Consider the following 18,750-nt stretch of genomic DNA (forward strand, 5'->3'; position numbering starts at 1 on the left):
TTTTTCATTGCGGCCAAGCCACGGCCGGCAGTGTTAGCTGCCTGTAAATTCTTTCGTCCCACGGTCTAGTAACAGGAAGTCAGCACCGAGAAAGGGCACCTTGTTCACGCGCCTCTCTCGTGTGCTGACGAGGTAACGCCGTCCCAGGCGTCGCTTAGCAGGCAACGCTCTGGAAAGTTCCATGCCGCCCGCACGGTTTGCTCGGTCCTGACCAATCAGGGTGGAGGAAGCCGCGTGGTGCGTCGAACATACCCGGCCGCCCGTCGCCGGGCCCGCTCTCTTGTATTCTTGCTCACCCGCGAGTCGGATGCGCGTCCTGTAGCATTGAACATCTTCCGCTTCTCCCGGTGCTGCGGCACTGTGGACTTAGTTTTGGCAGACAACCACTTTCGGTAGCTTCGCGAACAATGTTCGCCAAATTGCAAGCTCTGGCTCACCCTCACCTCCCTAGGCCTATGTAGCCCCTTTCATCATGCTTTAGCCAATAAATGGCCTTTCTCTAAAAATTACACTATTATTCCATAACGCCCACCGCCTGCCCATACCCGCCATCATGTACACAACAGTGTACGGCAACCTGTTGAAAATTTCGTCACTGTAAAATTTCTGAAATGTGCGTTGTTAGTACGAACACCAGCTTTCGTGTGGTAGTGAGGTCGCTGGTGCTCTTAAAAATGTTCTGAAATCCTCAGCGTCCACTTTACACGTCGGAATGATGAAACCGTGGAACACGAGGTTATGGTGGGGCATTCCTTCGAGAGCTCCCAGTTTTTACGAAGAAATTGCCACCACCTTAGCCAGCGAATGTCACAACACGAATGAAGATTTGTGTTACGAGCCCACACGGAAGTTAACGTCAGAGAAATCGGTGAGACGACTTTTAGAAGATGTTCATATACACAGTGTACGGATACATCACTGATAAAGCTGGTTGACCACGATGTTGTTGTGGTCTTCAGTCCTGAGACTGGTTTGATGCAGCTCTCAATGCTACTTAATCCTGTGCAGGCTGCTTCATCCCCCAGTACCTACTGCAAACCCACATCTTTCTGAATGTGCTTAGTGTATTCATCTCTTGGTCTCCCTCTACGATTTTTACCCTCCACGCTGTCCTCCAGTACTAAATTGGTGGTCCCTTGATGCCTCAGAACATGTCCTACCAACCGATCCCTTCTTCTTGTCAACTTGTGCCACAAACTCCTCTTCTCTTCAATTCTATTCAATACCTCCTCATTAGTTATGTGATCTACCCACCTAATCTTCAGCATTCTTCTGTAGCACCACATTTCGAAAGCTTCTATTCTCTTCTTGTCCAAACTATTTATCGTCCGCGTTTCACTTCCATACATGGCTACACTCCATACAAATACTTTCAGAAACGACTTCCTGACACTTAAATTTATACCTGAATAAGAGCTGCATATTGATACATTTGAGATCGTTCGGAAGAAACATTATCATTTCTATGCATTTTTATAGTCGCGATGTAGTCATACCCGGATCAACAGTAAGGGACCAGAACATTTATAGACTTTAAAAGAAATGCAACACTACACAAAAAAGTTGGTTCAGAAATAATAGGAAAACGATAATGTTTCTTCTGCCTGATGTTGCGTTCGGCCCATCAGCGTGATCGTAATTTCTGGTGATGAACTAACACAAAATAATTAACAGTCGAGTAAATGAGGAGATGGAAATCATCAAGGTTAATCTACTAAAATAAGCACACGTATCTTTAACACAAGTTTTTTTTAATGCTACGTACCTTTTCATATTAAATTACAATAGATGACCATTGTGGTTAAATAGTTTATACATAAGTCAAAATGTCCTCTTGCTGTTGTCTGTTCGTAATCAGTTACAAGAAACTACATGTTTTCTGATTGGAAAAAATAACAGTTAGCATATTCACTCAATATTTTCACATAAAATATAAAATACCGATGCGGAACGCAGCAAATTCGCGTCCTCCTTTCATGGAATACAAACAGTAAAAGGCGAGGCGCCCAACGCCTCATTTGTCTTGAAACAACAGAATTCTTTTTTAATATCGTTAATCGATACATGTACATAGAGATTTACAGGCACCGCGCAAGAACGTCAAATATAAAAAATGATAGATTCTGTCGCTGCTGTGCAATGGTACATTTCTTTTACTTGACAATTGTTCGATAACTTTAGGCCATCAGGCGTTTACTAATGAGCGTATATTAATGTTTGTGAGGCTAAAATTACTAATATTACAATGGCGTCCAGCGAAATTGAATCGAGTGTTTGAATCTTCTAAGTGATTACGTATAGTGGCTGTATGCAGAGTTTGAGTTTGGGGATACTTTTTGTGAAAACATGTGGAATATGCCTTGCTTTTTGTGAACACAAGTAAGAAGGAAATCCCGCTTTGCCCGCTGTAAATCAGAACAATAAGATATATTTCAATATGTATTTTTATCATATAAGTTTTGATAACGTAAAATGAATATTTTAGCCTGTAAACAGCAGCCTCTCATTCTCAATGGAGAGAAGTCTTCCGAAGTAAGAGTGATTTCAGGTGTGCCGCAGGGGAGTGTCGTAGGACCGTTGCTATTCACAATATACATAAATGACCTTGTGGATGACATCGGAACTTCACTGAGGCTTTTTGCGGATGATGCTGTACTATATATCGAGAGGTTGTAACAATGGAAAATTGTACTGAAATGCAGGAGGATCTGCAGCGAATTGCCGCACGGTGCAGGGAATGGCAATTGAATCTCAATGCAGACAAGTGTAATGTGCTGCGAACACATAGAAAGATAGATCCCTTATCATTTAGCTACAAAATAGCAGGTCAGCAACTAGAAGCAGTTAATTCCATAAATTATCTGGGAGTAGGCATTAGGAGTGATTTAAAATGGAATGATCATATAAAGTTGATCGTCGGTAAAGCAGATGCCAGACTGAGATTCATTGGAAGAATCCTAAGGAAATGCAATCCGAAAACAAAGGAAGTAGGTTAGAGTACGCTTGTTCGCCCACTGCTTGAATACTGCTCAGCAGTGTGGGATCCGTACCAGATAGGGTTGATAGAAGAGATAGAGAAGATCCAACGGAGAGCAGCGCGCTTCGTTACAGGATCATTTAGTAATCGCGAAAGCGTTACGGAGATGATAGGTAAACTCCAGTTGAAGACTCTGCAGGAGAGACGCTCAGTAGCTCGGTACGGGCTTTTGTTGTAGTTTCGAGAACATACCTTCACCGAAGAGCCAAGCAGTATATTGCTCCCTCCTACGTATATCTCGCGAAGAGACAGTGAGGAAAAAATGAGAGAGATTAGAGCCCACACAGAGGCATACCGACAATCCTTCTTTCCACGAACAATACGAGACTAGAATAGAGGGGAGAACCGATAGAGGTACTCAAGGTACCCTCCGCCACACACCGTCAGGTGGCTTGCGGAGTATGGATGTAGATATGACTGGTCATTTTATTCAGCGCTCTGCCTGAAAGTCACAAAAAGTAATGGCGCCACACTCGAATTAGGACGGGCCCATCCTTCTGTCGGGGAAGTTCGCCTGTGTTGCTCCGTCGTTGCTTCGGCCTGTGGGAGACAGCGTGCGCGGTGGGCGACTGTTCCCTGAAACCACACTCGCTGCTATTGCTTTTTACGGTGCAGTCGACAAGTACACGTCGTTTTAAAGTGGTCTGTGTTCTCAACATTCGACACGAGTGTAACTTTTGACGAGTTAGTTATGGGACTGACGAAAGAGTTGCGCGACGAAGTCGACCGCGTGCTACTGTAATAAAAAGTTACCAGCTTGTTCGCGCATGCGCAGTGCAGGAATGGCGTAAGACAGCCAGCCGAGTGGAAGAATGCTCTGAGCGGCAGGTCGTGTGCGAGTGCGGACTCGTGGAACGCACCGCGCTGTTTGTATGTGTCGCACTCGTAAGCTGGGCGTGGTAAGTGCTGTGCTTTCTTTTTCTACAGTTTTTGCTTCGAATTCACGAACTATCGTGTTACTACGACACTGTGCTCGTACAGTATATGCAGCTAGACGACAAGTTTTTTGTGCCAAGGAAAGTACGTCGTTTCGAGAAGTTATTAGAAAAACGAGGGCAACGTGTTTACTTTCCGCCTAGTAATGCTCGGTTTTTGGTTCCGAGATGCTGTTCCTCGGTGAACATCTGCATTTAACATTTGTCACGACGTGCGGATGTTGCTGTCGAGGCAGTGACTGCAAAACTGTAAACAACACATGGCACGCGGCTGACGTAATACTTCGTCGTTAGCAGTAAATGGCAGTACGCGGCGGATGCAATATCACGTCGCGCCACTTCCGATGATTTTCAGTCGTTTCTAACATTCTTTTTTTGCTCCCGGAATGATCTGTGAGATCTGCAGACATCGTAGCGGTATCAGTTTAACCATTCGTCGTTTTTGAAACCTTTGTTGCTTCGTAGGCACTAGGTGACGTTATAGAGTTATCTGTTTCGCGGATTTAGTACGACTGTGTGTTCAGAATGTGTTGTGAAGAGAAGAAACGTTTGGAAAAAATGATTTAGAGAGCCCTTGACGAGTATACATACGATGAAAATGAAGTGTTACATGACGACTAAGATTACACGACGTTTAAAACTTGTAGTAATTCTCAATTTTTTGAAGATGAACTGCTTAAGGTATTATTTTCAAAGATTGTGTTGTTACGAAGGATTCAGGAAATCAACGCGAGTGAATGTAATATTCGACTACATACACTGTACTGCGCTACGAATGCAAAAATTTTATTGGTCTCGTGCTTTGTTTCTTTCTTTAGAAGCTGATTGGCTGTAAAAGAAAGGTAACGTGTTTGCTTACACAATCGAATAACTGAATTGCTTCTCAGTTTTTTTCTGTGATGTTGAAGTTTGACCTGAGTAGATTATTCAAGGCTTTATACTAGTTGTTGTTGTCGTGGTCTTCAGTCCTGAGACTGGTTTGATGCAGCTCTCCATGCTACTCTATCCAGTGCAAGCTTCTTCATCTCCCAGTACTTACTGCAACCTACATCCTTCTGAATCTGCTTAGTGTATGTATCTCTTCGTCTCCCTCTACGGTTTTTTTTTATGCCTCAGAATATGCCCTACCAACCAGTCCCTTCTTCTTGTCAAGTTTTGCCCAAACTCCTCTTCTCCCCTATTCTATTCAATACCTCCTCATTAGTTACGTGATCTACCCATCTAATCTTCAGCATTATTCTGTAGCACCACATTTCGAAAGCTTCTATTCTCTCCCCCCATGAACCATGGACCTTGCCGTTGGTGGGGAGGCTTGCGTGCCTCAGCGATACAGATAGCCGTACCGTAGGTGCAACCAAAACGGAGGGGTATCTGTTGAGAGGCCAGACAAACGTGTGGTTCATGAAGAGGGGCAGCAGCCTTTTCAGTAGTTGCAAGGGCAACAGTCTGGATGATGATTGACTGATCTGGCCTTGTAACAATAACCAAAACGGCCTTGCTGTGCTGGTACTGCGAATGGCTGAAAGCAAGGGGAAACTACGGCCGTAATTTTTCCCGAGAGCATGCAGCTCTACTGTATGATTAAATGATGATGGCGTCCTCTTGGGTAAAATATTCCGGAGATAAAATAGTCCCCCATTCGGATCTCCGGGCGGGGAGTACTCAAGAGGATGTCGTTATCAGGAGAAATAAAACTGGCGTTCTACGGATCGGAGCGTGGAATGTCAGATCCCTTAATCGGGCAGGTAGGTTAGAAAATTTAAAAAGGGAAATGGACAGGTTAAAGTTAGATATAGTGGGAATTAGTGAAGTTCGGTGGCAGGAGGAACAAGACTTCTGGTCAGGTGACTACAGGGTTATAAACACAAAGTCAAATAGGGGTAATGCAGGAGTAGGTTTAATAATGAATAGGAAAATAGGAATGCGGGTAAGCTACTACAAACAGCATAGTGAACGCATTATTGTGGCCAAGATAGACACGAAGCCCACACCTACTACAGTAGTACATGTTTATATCCCAACTAGCTCTGCAGATGACGAAGAAATTGAAGAAATGTGTGATGAAATAAAAGAAAATATTCAGATAGTGAAGGGAGACGAAAATTTAATAGTCATGGGTGACTGGAATTCGAGTGTAGGAAAAGGGAGAGAAGGAAACGTAGTAGGTCAATATGGATTGGGGATAAGAAATGAAAGAGGAAACCGCCTGATAGAATTTTGCACAGAGCACAACTTAACCATAGCTAACACTTGGTTTAGGAATCATGAAAGAAGGTTGTATACATGGAAGAACCCTGGACATACTAAAAGGTATCAGATAGATTATATAATGGTAAGACAGAGATTTAGGAACCAGGTTTTAAATTGTAAGACATTTCCAGGGGCAGATGTGGACACTCACATCAATCTATTGGTTATGAACTGTAGATTAAAACTGAAGAAACTGCAAAAAGGTGGCAATTTAAGGAGATCGGACCTGGATAAACTGAAAGAACCAGAGGTTGTACAGAGTTTCAGGGAGAGCATAAGGGAACAATTGACAGGAATGGGGGAAAGAAATACAGTAGAAGAAGAATGGTTAGCTTTGAGGGATGAAGTAGTGAAGGCAGCAGAGGATCAAGTAGGTAAAAAGACGAGGGCTAGTAGAAATCCTTGGGTAACAGAAGAAATATTGAATTTAATTGATGAAAGGAGAAAATATAAAAATGCAGTAAATGAAGCAGGCAAAAAGGAATACAAACGTCTCAAAAATGAGATCGACAGGAAGTGCAAAATGGCTAAGCAGGGATGGCTAGAGGACAAATGTAAGGATGTAGAGGCTTATCTCACTAGGGGTAAGATAGATACTGCCTACAGGAAAATTAAAGACAGCTTTGGAGATAAGAGAACCACTTGTATGAACATCAAGAGCTCAGATGGAAACCCAGTTTGAAGCAAAGAAGGGAAAGCAGGAAGGTGGAAGGGGTATATAGAAGGTCTATACAAGGGCGATGCACTTGAGGACAATATTATGGAAATGGAAGAGGATGTAGATGAAGATGAAATGGGAGATACGATAAGGCGTGAAGAGTTTGACAGAGCACTGAAAGACCTGAGTCGAAACAAGGCCCCCGGAGTAGACAACATTCCATTGGAACTACTGACGGCCTTGGGAGAGCCAGTCCTGACAAAACTCTACCATCTGGTGAGCAAGATGTATGAAACAGGCGAAATACCCTCAGACTTCAAGAAGAATATAATAATTCCAATCCCAAAGAAAGCAGGTGTTGACAGATGTGAAAATTACCGAACAATCAGTTTAATAAGCCACAGCTGCAAAGTACTAACACGAATTCTTTACAGACGAATGGAAAAACTTGTAGAAGCCGACCTCGGGGAAGATCAGTTTGGATTCCGTACAAATACTGGAACACCTGAGGCAATACTGACCTTACGACTTATCTTGGAAGAAAGATTAAGGAAAGGCAAACCTACGTTTCTAGCATTTGTAGACTTAGAGAAAGCTTTTGACAATGTTGACTGGAATACTCTCTTTCAAATTCTAAAGATGGCAGGGGTAAAATACAGGGAGCGAAAGGCTATTTACAATTTGTACAGAAACCAGATGGCAGTTATAAGAGTCGAGGGACATGAAAGGGAAGCAGTGGTTGGGAAGGGAGTAAGACAGGGTTGTTGCCTCTCCCCGATGTTATTCAATCTGTATATTGAGCAAGCAGTAAAGGAAACAAAAGAAAAGTTCAGAGTAGGTATTAAAATCCATGGAGAAGAAATAAAAACTTTGAGGTTCGCCGATGACGTTGTAATTCTGTCAGAGACAGCAAAGGACTTGGAAGAGCAGTTGTACGGAATGGATGGTGTCTTGAAGGGAGGATATAAGATGAACATCAACAAAAGCAAAACAAGGATAATGGAATGTAGTCGAATTAAGTCGGGTGATGCTGAGGGTATTAGATTAGGAAATGAGACACTTAAAGTAGTAAAGGAGTTTTGCTATTTGGGGAGAAAAATAACTGATGATGGTCGAAGTAGAGAGGATATAAAATGTAGACTGGCAATGGCAAGGAAAGCGTTTCTGAAGAAGAGAAATCTATTAACATCGAGTATAGATCTGAGTGTCAGGAAATCGTTTCTGAAAGTATTTGTATGGAGTGTAGCCATGTGTGGTGTCACCGCCAGACACCACACTTGCTAGGTGGTAGCCGTTTAAATCGGCCGCGGTCCGCTAGTATACGACGGACCGGCGTGTCGCCACTGTCAGTAATTGCAGACCGAACGCCGCCACACGGCAGGTCTAGAGAGACAACAACTAGTATTCTCTTGTTGTCCAAACTATTTATCGTCCATGTTTCACTTCCAACATTTAAGTATTAGTCTATTTTCTGTTATTAACCATCTGTTTACAAAGACAGCGCAGCAACATTTCGTCGGGCGATTACAATGTTACCCTTTATGGGTGGCGACAATCTGAAACAGAGAACATTCTACACGTAGTGGTCCGAGTAGTATCGACTTTAACGATAAGTGCTAGAAAGTGAGTGGTAAACCTCTCGCTTCTTTACTATAGCTGGTCTATTGGAGGTTCACAATACACCATTTACGTGGTTTGGCAGTTAATAAAAAGTCGTGGAACTCTGCGGCAAGAGGTGCCACCATCGTGTTCTTAGTGTTGGCCCTTGAGCAAAAAAATTTCGACGACCACTGGACCAGGACCATTGGCAGTAACGGCGTTTTCAGTCTACTGCTCATGGGTTGGCGGCACGGCAGTTTCCCGTAGCCAATGCGATGATGCTTTGACATAACCTATGAGAGGCAACTACTGAGCCACTGTATTCCTAGCGCCGACATCGACACCGCTGTCTTGTTTGCTGTTTTTCGGTGTGTGTGTTTGTGGCAGGGATTGCTGTAAAGTGGACTGATCTAAGTGAATAAGTAGTGCACAGCGACGCCGTTCGTTGGTACATGTCTCGTGGGATAGTTGCAGATGTATGGTGTTGAAATGAGTGAAAGAGTGACAGGTTTGTGTGAATGGAATCATCAGGAAGTGGATCTTTTTTTTTTTTTTTCAAATTCAGTCTTGCGAAAAGGTAGGTGGTTCAGTGTTTATTAATGACAGTTCAAATGGTTCAAATGGCTCTGAGCACTATGGGACTCAACTTCTGAGGTCATAAGTCCCCTAGAACGTAGAACTACTTAAACCTAACTAACCTAAGGGAATCACACACATCCGTGCCCCTAGGCAGGATTCGAACCTGCGACCGTAGCGGTCTCACGGTTCCGGACTGAAGCGCCTAGAACCGCACGGCCACTAATGACAGTCACATGTTTAATATTTCAATATAATAAGAAACGTTGATGCATTTACTCAGTGCGTAGGTGCGGATCGACTGCGTAGCAACACAGAGCAGTATTTCGCTGCTTTCTCGAGTACATCCTGGGTTGCGACGCTGTCTCTGGTTTGCAGATACCTACACAGTTTAAACAGCTGCGCCCCAAATAAGAAGCAACTGAATTTATACAAAATTGTTAAGGCTTTCGTGGCCACTTGTTCACAAACTGCCTATTGGCTTCTGTCTCGGGTTCTTCGGCCCACGTTCATCTGATGATTTTTCTGACGTTTCGCCAGCACGAGTGGCTGGCATTGTCAAAGCTTCACCCCCCATTGCCGGTGGACAACTGGAGGCGAGCTCGCGGCCGCAGACTGTATGTGCCTGGCACGCCAACGTCCGAGGGCTTCTCCGCGGTCATTTCCGTTGCGGTTCTCCTGCGTCTAAAAAATGAGAACGACAGAAAGTGCAAAATGGCTAACCAGGGGTGGCTAGAGGACAAATGTAAGGATGTAGAGCCGCATATCACTAGGGGTAAGATACACTCTTGGAAATTGAAATAAGAACACCGTGAATTCATTGTCCCAGGAAGGGGAAACTTTATTGACACATTCCTGGGGTCAGATACATCACATGATCACACTGACAGAACCACAGGCACATAGACACAGGCAACAGAGCATGCACAATGTCGGCACTAGTACAGTGTATATCCACCTTTCGCAGCAATGCAGACTGCTATTCTCCCATGGAGACGATCGTAGAGATGCTGGATGTAGTCCTGTGGAGCGGCTTGCCATGTCATTTCCACCTGGCGCCTCAGTTGGACCAGCGTTCGTGCTGGACGTGCAGACCGCGTGAGACGACGCTTCATCCAGTCCCAAACATGCTCAATGGGGGACAGATCCGGAGATCTTGCTGGCCATGGTAGTTGACTTACACCTTCTAGAGCACGTTGGGTGGCACGGGATACATGCAGACGTGCATTGTCCTGTTGGAACAGCAAGTTCCCTTGCCGGTCTAGGAATGGTAGAACGATGGGTTCGATGACGGTTTGGATGTACCGTGCACTATTCAGTGTCCCCTCGACGATCACCAGTGGTGTACGGTCAATGTAGGAGATCGCTCCCCACACCATGATGCCGGGTGTTGGCCCTGTGTGCCTCGGTCGTATGCAGTCCTGATTGTGGCGCTCACCTGCACGGCGCCAAACACGCATACGACCATCATTGGCACCAAGGCAGAAGTGACTCTCATCGCTGAAGACGACACGTCTCCATTCGTCCCTCCATTCACGCCTGTCGCGACACCACTGGAGGCGGGCTGCACGATGTTGGGGCGTGAGCGGAAGACGGCCTAACGGTGTGCGGGACCGTAGCCCAGCTTCATGGAGACGGTTGCGAATGGTCCTCGCCGATACCCCAGGAGCAAAAGTGTCCCTAATTTGCTGGGAAGTGGCGGTGCGGTCCCCTACGGCACTGCGTAGGATCCTACGGTCTTGGCGTGCATCCGTGCGTCGCTGCGGTCCGGTCCCAGGTCGACGGGCACGTGCACCTTCCGCCGACCACTGGCGACAACATCGATGTACTGTGGAGACCTCACGCCCCACGTGTTGAGCAATGCGGCGGTACGTCCACCCGGCCTCCCGCATGCCCACTATACGCCCTCGCTCAAAGTCCGTCAACTGCACATACGGTTCACGTCCACGCTGTCGCGGCATGCTACCAGTGTTAAAGACTGCGATGGAGCTCCGTATGCCACGGCAAACTGGCTGACACTGACGGCGGCGGTGCACAAATGCTGCGCAGCTAGCGCCATTCGACGGCCAACACTGCGGTTCCTGGTGTGTCCGCTGTGCCGTGCGTGTGATCATTGCTTGTACAGCCCTCTCGCAGTATCCGGAGCAAGTATGGTGAGTCTGACACACCGGTGTCAATGTGTTCTTTTTTCCATTTCCAGGAGTGTAGATACTGCCTACAGGAAAATTAAAGATATCTTTGGAGAAAAGAGAACCACTTGCATGAATATCAAGAGCTCAGATGGAAATCCAGTTCTAAGCAAAGAAGGGAAAGCAGAAAGGTGGAAGGAGTATATAGAGGGTCTATACAAAGGCGATGTACTTGATGACAGTATTATAGAAATGGAAGAGAGTGTAGATGAAGATGAAATAGGAGATATGATACTGCGTGAAGAGTTTGACAGACCGCTGAAAGACCTGTGTCGAAACAAGGCCCCGGGAGTAGACAACATTCCATTGGAACTATTGACAGCCTTGGGAGAGCCACTCCTGACAAAACTCTACCATCTGGTGAGCAAGGTGTATGAGACAGGCGAAATACCCTCAGGCTTCAAGAAGAATATAATAATTCCAAACCCAGAGAAAGCAGGTGTTTACAGATGTGAAAATTACCGAACTATCAGTTTAATAAGTCACGGCTGCAAAATAATAACGCGAATTTTTTACAGACGAATGGAAAAACTTGTAGAAGCCGACCTTGGGGAAGATCAGTTTCGATACCGTAGAAATTTTGGAACACGTGAGGCAATACTCACTATACGACTTATCTTAGATTAAGGAAAGGCAAACCTACGTTTCTATCATTTGTAGACTTAGAGAAAGCTTTTGACAATGTTGACTGGAATACTCCCTTTCAAATTCTGAAGGTGGCAGGGGTAAAATACAGGGAGCGAAAGGCTATTTACAATTCATACAGAAACCAGATAGCAGTTATAAGAGTCGAGGGACATGAAAGGGAAGCAGTGGTTGGGAAGGGAGTGGGACAGGCTTGTAGCCTCTCCCCAATGTTATTCAATCTATATATTGAGCAAGCAGTGAAGGAAACAAAAGAAAAATTCGGAGTACGTTTTAAAATCCATGGAGAAGAAATAAAAACTTTGAGTTTTGCTGATGACATTGTAATTCTGTCAGTGACAGCAAAGGACCTGGAAGAGCAGTTGAACGGAATGGGCAGTGTCTTGAAAGGAGGATATAAGATTAACATTAACAGAAGCAAAACGAGGATAATGGAATGTAGTCGAATCTAATCGAGTGATGCTGCGGGAATTTGATTAGGAAATGAGAGGCTTAAAGTAGTAAAGGAGTTTTGCTATTTGGGGAGCAAAATAACTGATGATGGTCGAAGTAGAGAGGATATAAAATGTAGACTGGCAATGGCAAGGAAAGCGTTTCTGAAGAAGAGAAATCTATTAACATCGAGTATAGATTTGAGTGTCAGGAAATCGTTTCTGAAAGTATTTGTATGGAGTGTAGCCATGTGTGGTGTCACCGCCAGACACCACACTTGCTAGGTGGTAGCCGTTTAAATCGGCCGCGGTCCGCTAGTATACGACGGACCGGCGTGTCGCCACTGTCAGTAATTGCAGACCGAGCGCCGCCACACGGCAGGTCTAGAGAGACTTCCTAGCACTCGCCCCAGTTGTACAGCCGACTTTGCTAGCGATGGTTCACTGACAAAATACGCTCTCATTTGCCGAGACGATAGTTAGCATAGCCTTCAGCTAAGTCAATTGCTACGACCTAGCAAGGCGCCATTTATCCTTTGCTATGTATCTAATGAAGCATGTACAGTAACAAGACCAATGTTCACCAATTGTGGATTAAAGTTAAGTATTCCAGCAGCTACGTACTTTTCTTTATAGCATTCATTACGTATCCTGTTTCAGACCTCACGCCAGCCTGCGTGAGTTTAAGAGCGTGCCTTTCGATTACCCGTCACTGTGGACTGGCTGTCTTGTCAGTCCACAACAGCATGTATGGAAGTGAAACATGGACGATAAATAGTTTGGACAAGAAGAGAATAGAAGCTTTAGAAGATGGGTAGATCACATAACTAATGAGGAGGTATTGAATAGAATTGGGGAGAAGAGGAGCTTGTGGCACAACTTGACTAGAAGAAGGGATCGGTTGGTAGGACATGTTCTGAGACATCGAGGGATCACCAATTTAGCACTGGAGGGCAGCGTGGAGGGTAAAAATCGTAGAGGGAGACCAAGAGATGAATACACTAAGCAGGTTCAGAAGGATGTAGGTTGCAGGAGATACTGGGAGATGAAGAAGCTTGCACAGGATAGAGTAGCGTGGAGAGCTGCATCAAACCAGTCTCAGGACTGAAGACCACAACAACAACAACAACTACTACAAGTGCGTTTCTTACGTAGGTTTACATAAATTATTTTAGTTTTTTGAGGTTTAAATTTGTTTACGCGTAAAAAGAAACATTTCATTGCCCCCTTGAATGATACTGTTTAGTTTCATTACATGTTAGAAAATATAAAGTAGAATTCAGTTGAATGTAAAAGTCAGGTAGCGGGCAAACTTTTAGATAGTTTTACTTTTTAATTATAGTTTTGTTAATGTTCATGCTTACGGAAATTGTCTTTCATCTTTAAAGTTCAACTTATCAATCATTTCATTAAAAGTTCCGCAAATTATCGTACAAATCATACAAGTCCTATAAATGTTACTTCATGTGTAAACGCCTTTTACGATGAGAAAACACACATAATGTATTCTTTACTGTGCTCTTGGCACGTATTTGTCCATGTCTCGTCAAAAAAAAGTGTCTGCTTTGCATATTTATTTAGTTAAAAGTCCGCCGAGCGAACGTATTGGCTGAACGGACAGTAGCGGCGCGGTGTGCCAGGTCATTGCTTCCGGCGCTCATTCAAGTGGGCAGACAAGCGAAGAGCGTCGACCAGCAGCGGCTGGTGTGATGTGAGGTAGGGAGCCTGCCTGCATACAGAGAGGGAGTGGCCACGGGTGAAGTTGGCCGTGACTGGTTGATTAGCTTTGGCGCCATTTTTCTGCCAAACGTCTCTCGCGCTTCCTATGTTCGCCGTGCTTGTGAGCTGAATTGAAGTTCAGAGGACCTTTGGAAACGGTTAAAAGGAATCTGAATTATTGAGAGACTTGTTATGCGGTGTGCACGCATGTTCGATTTAGTTGTATGTCGTTTTTAGTACGTAATTAGCGTTTGGGATCTAAAATACGAGTTGAAATAATGAAGCGTTTTGTGATGAAGTCGGTAGGCCTACATGTTTGAAGTAAACACGTTAGCAATTGCACAGTATTGTTTTTGACATCTGTAATTCGTTCTGCAGACGTTCGTAAACGATGCCAGGTTGTGCTGCATTTGGTTGTTCCAATAGAGGCGAAGGTGGATTTCGCGTCTTAGCATTTCCACGCAATGAAGAAAGACGAAAGCAGTGGGCAGTTTTTTTAAGTACTTTTAGTCACGCAAAACAGATAGGCCTATTACAATTCACTGCATTTGTAAGCTGTTATTTCTTTAACAGTTCGTGCATACTGGTAGCATCACAAGCTTTTCTGAAGCCATTATCTGACGTCCTTGCTCGAAACGGGAAGTTCCTGTAATTGTTGTGCCACGCTCATTCGACTTTATAGCGTCAAACTTTATTTCGTTCCGAATCAGAACAATAGGCATTATTTTGGTTTCAGTATTATTATTGCCTGACTGTTGACGCTGGCAAGGCACTGCCTCTGAGCACTATGGGACTTCACATCTGAGGTCATCAGTCCCCTAGAACTTAGAACTACTTAAACCTAACTAACCTAAGGACAGCACACAACACCCAGTCATCATGGACGCAGGCAAGTTGTAAGCACGTTTTCCGCGACTGTCGTGGTTGCTCAAACATTTTTCGTAGTAAATAATTGTAGGTACTCTTGAAGACAATTTTTAATAGGCCTACTTACTGTGGGATAGAAGGGATACGGTAGTTTTCTTGTTATATTTGGTCGTTATTACAGTAGCCTACATTTAACATTACCTGATTTTTGTAATCTTTTTCGTTTGTTATCTACGAGAGGTGTTCAGCAAAGTCGTAAGCAGTTGTTTACTTGTGACATGCAAAAAGTCTGAAGACGTGACAAGAAGTACTAATACGTCTCACACTTTTTGCACGTCACAAGTAAACAACTGCTTACGAGAATGAGATTTTCACTCTGCAGCGGAGTGTGCGCTAATATGAAACTTCCTGGCAGATTAAAACTGTATGCCGGACCGAGACTCGAACTCGGGACCTTTGCCTTTCGCGGGCAAGTGCTTGGGTAGTTCAGTTGGTAGAGCGCTTGCCCGCGGAAGGCAAAGGTCCCGCGTTGGAGTCTCGCTCCGGCACACAGTTTTAATCTGCCAGGAAGTTTCAACTACTTACGACTTTCATTCATCTGACGTAATACAGGTACGTTAAATCTTTAGCGTTATGCACTTCCGATACAAAACAAATGCTATACACTATTTTTGTTTTGTTTACGTTACTTTTATTGCAATATGTCTAGTAAACGAACTTTAAAGGAGATAAATGCAAGTAACGAATAATTTTTACAGTCACTGTATCAAATTTTCCTGTGCTGTACGTAGTAGGCTACTATGAGTATATTATAGCTGTAAAGAAAGGCATTTCACGAATGATTTCGCCATATTGTCTTGTGCTTTTGATTCGGTGAGTTTGTACTCCACTACTGGCCATTCAAACGTTCCGCCCGGAGTTTGGCAGAAAAATGGCCGCCGTATCGTCCGGTTGGCCACTCTCTCCCTGTACAGGCTCTCTAGCAACAAGTGGCAGCTAGCGCCATCTCGTAGCGATGACGTCACCCGATCACTCGCCGCATGCCGCGCGCCCTGCTGCCGGCCGGTGGAACTATATGGGCAGGCACATTCCGCGCACGTGATTCGAGTTGCATTGCATTGCTGCGCAGAAGCACGCAGTGCCAATCCACGCGAAGCTTCTTGCGTTCATGAAATGCATAAAACGCGGCAGAATTAGTCCTTTATATGTCACTACACACTGTAGCGTCCTGGGAAAAAGGTTCGGATAAGCACGTGTTGTGTTGTGTGATAAGTATCCCTCTAGCATGAATGTAAATTGTCACTGTTTATTCACTAGAGCGTTAACAGTTCACACGACTGAAGCTTGTCATACTGTTTTAAAATCGTTCCCGGTTTGAATAACCACAACAAAAGTGTCTCAACAGTGTTTCTTATTTAGTGCGTTTATACGCTTATTTTTAAGCATGCATTTATTAAACGTCTCTGCTAACACATTTTATTCATCGCACCGTAAAGTCTCATCGTGTGTGATTGCATTGTTTATGTGTTGTCGATAACACATCGTCCCAGCACTGTGTCTTTAGCGAAATTAGTGACAGTTTGTGCCTGAAAAGTAGCATGTCACTATGGTGCACTACACTATATTGCTTTCTGTGCGTGTGTGAATGTTTTATCACTCATTGGATTAGGCCACAAGAAGAGGCTGAAGACGTTGGTTCCTCTCCCGTCGGCTGCTACACATCGTCAACAAACGGTGAGTTGGACCTAGCCATTGTTTATAATCTCTTTCTCCTAATTATATGTAAACACTTCGAAGTCCACATTTCGCACTCTCTTGAGTGTCCTATGTTCTGTTGATAGTCCACTTATCCTTGTGGCACTATTTGCGACACATGTAAACAGTCGCTTTTGCAAATTTACATCTTATTTACAATTGAGTCCCTGCTACCTGAATACCAGAAAGCGACGTACTAAATACCTAACTATTTACATAATACATAAATATTAAACTTGTTTACATTGAAACCATGCCTGCATAGAAATATGATGCTGCTATATACTACAGCAGTCTGGTTTAACATTCCTACTGAGTGGCTCATATGTGCAAGATTACTGTCAACACGTATGAGACCACGACCGTTCCATGTTGCACAGTACATGTGAAATTCCTAGTCGCAACAAAGGGAAAACGACCGCAGAGAACAAAGCACGAGAGATCCCCCCCCCCCCCTCCAAAAAAAAAAGAGAAAGCCAAAACCCCGAAATTCGTGGTCGCGAAATTAAACCTTCCTCAAAAACCATGTGTGTCAAGCCTGTGTCTCGCCAAGCATAATCGGTTCATCTCATGGTCTTATAAAACTGTGCTTACAACCAGGCATATAAATGAGTCTTAATACTACTTTACTACAGTGTTATCTGTGTCATAAATTGTGTTCACATAAAAATGCATATAGATATATACAATAAACAAACATCAGTAAAAATGTAAATGCATAGATGCTTACTAACTATGAGTCAAAACCTTACAGATATTATTTACATAGATCTGTGGATGTTATTATTTCTGTAGCACATTTCTGGTGGGAAATATGAGAACATGGTATTCATGGACGAAAATTGTCAATAAGAAGTTTCCTAATCAAACATTCTTTAAATGACTCAGTCAGAGGTTCTTCAGAATCAGAATGTTTATTATCCCGTAACATACAAAGTCAAATCACAGATCTGATGTACTGGGGACTCGTCAACATTACATTTACATTACAATTACAATTTGTATATACAGTATTACAAAAACAATATATCAACACTCCAGTTTACATGAATTACAAAGTAATATATAACAACAGTGTTTGCATAGTGGACATATTTTTACAATCATTTATTTGACACAAAACTGCTAAGCTTAATTTACAGGTGATGTTTCCCTGCTCAGACTTCCACATCATCGTTCATAAATTCTTCTACAGAGTAATAAAATTTTTTCCGCTAATAACTTGTGCAGCTTTGATTTAAATTGCTCTAGCTCCATGCTATTTATTTGTTTCTTTTTTAGCATGTTGTAGATTTTCATGCCTATTATTGTGGGGTTTGTGCATATGACTTTAACCTGTGAGTAGGAAGCATGAAGTTTGTCTTATTCCTAGTGCTGTATTGATGCTTAATATTGTTGTCTACGAATAACATACGGTTACTGTATACAAAAATTATCAGTTCAGAGATGTACAAACAGAGGGCACTTAATACCACTAGATTTCTTAACAGTGGGCGACAAGATTTTTTTGGTCTTGCATTACACATATTTCTAACAATTGATTTTTGTAATTTTAATATTCTAATGATTTTGCTTGTATTACCCCAAAAGATAATGCCATACCTTATAACAGCTTCAAAATAGCTGTGATAAACTACTTTTCTTATCTCCATGCTAGTTGAATATGACAAAATCTTCATAGCAAAGGTCAGGCTGTTTATCTTATTTGCTTTCTATATATGAAGACCAGGATAAATTTTGATTCCTAAAAATTTAACACAATCTGATTCTTTCAGTACTTGGTTACTGCAGGTAATATGAATTTCATTTATCTTAGAGTTTATAGTTTTGAACTGTAGTAAATGTTTTTTTCCAATATGCGATTTTAACACATTTAGTCAGAACCAGTTTTCTACACTGTCTAATAGATTTGTGGCTGTTGAGGGAATTTGTTGTGAGTGATTGGTTTTGATGAGGGCAGCCGTGTCATCAGTGAATAAAACTGAGTGTGAATTTATGTTTAGTGGCAAGTCATTTATGTACAGTAAGAATAAAATTGGAACCAAAAGTCAGCCTTGTGGAACACCTTGTGAAATAATCATCCATTCAG

The 18,750-nt window shown here is 43.3% G+C and overlaps 1 protein-coding gene across 4 annotated transcripts in view; it reads left to right on the top strand.

The window, feature by feature from the left end:
• The first annotated feature begins 16,040 nt into the window (after positions 1 to 16,040).
• The window catches only part of LOC124795065, a 104,210-nt gene continuing 101,500 nt past the window's right edge, over positions 16,041 to 18,750 (top strand). For 3 of the 4 annotated variants that reach the window (XM_047258869.1, XM_047258873.1, XM_047258871.1), the window contains exon 1: positions 16,047 to 16,640. The gene's annotated coding sequence lies outside the window, so the exon portion shown is untranslated. Of the gene's footprint in view, positions 16,641 to 18,750 lie in introns of all 4 variants that reach the window. The other variant, XM_047258870.1, reaches the window with a different exon arrangement.

The sequence above is a fragment of the Schistocerca piceifrons genome, chromosome 4, assembly GCF_021461385.2.
Source record: "Schistocerca piceifrons isolate TAMUIC-IGC-003096 chromosome 4, iqSchPice1.1, whole genome shotgun sequence".
NCBI lineage: Eukaryota > Metazoa > Arthropoda > Insecta > Orthoptera > Acrididae > Schistocerca > Schistocerca piceifrons.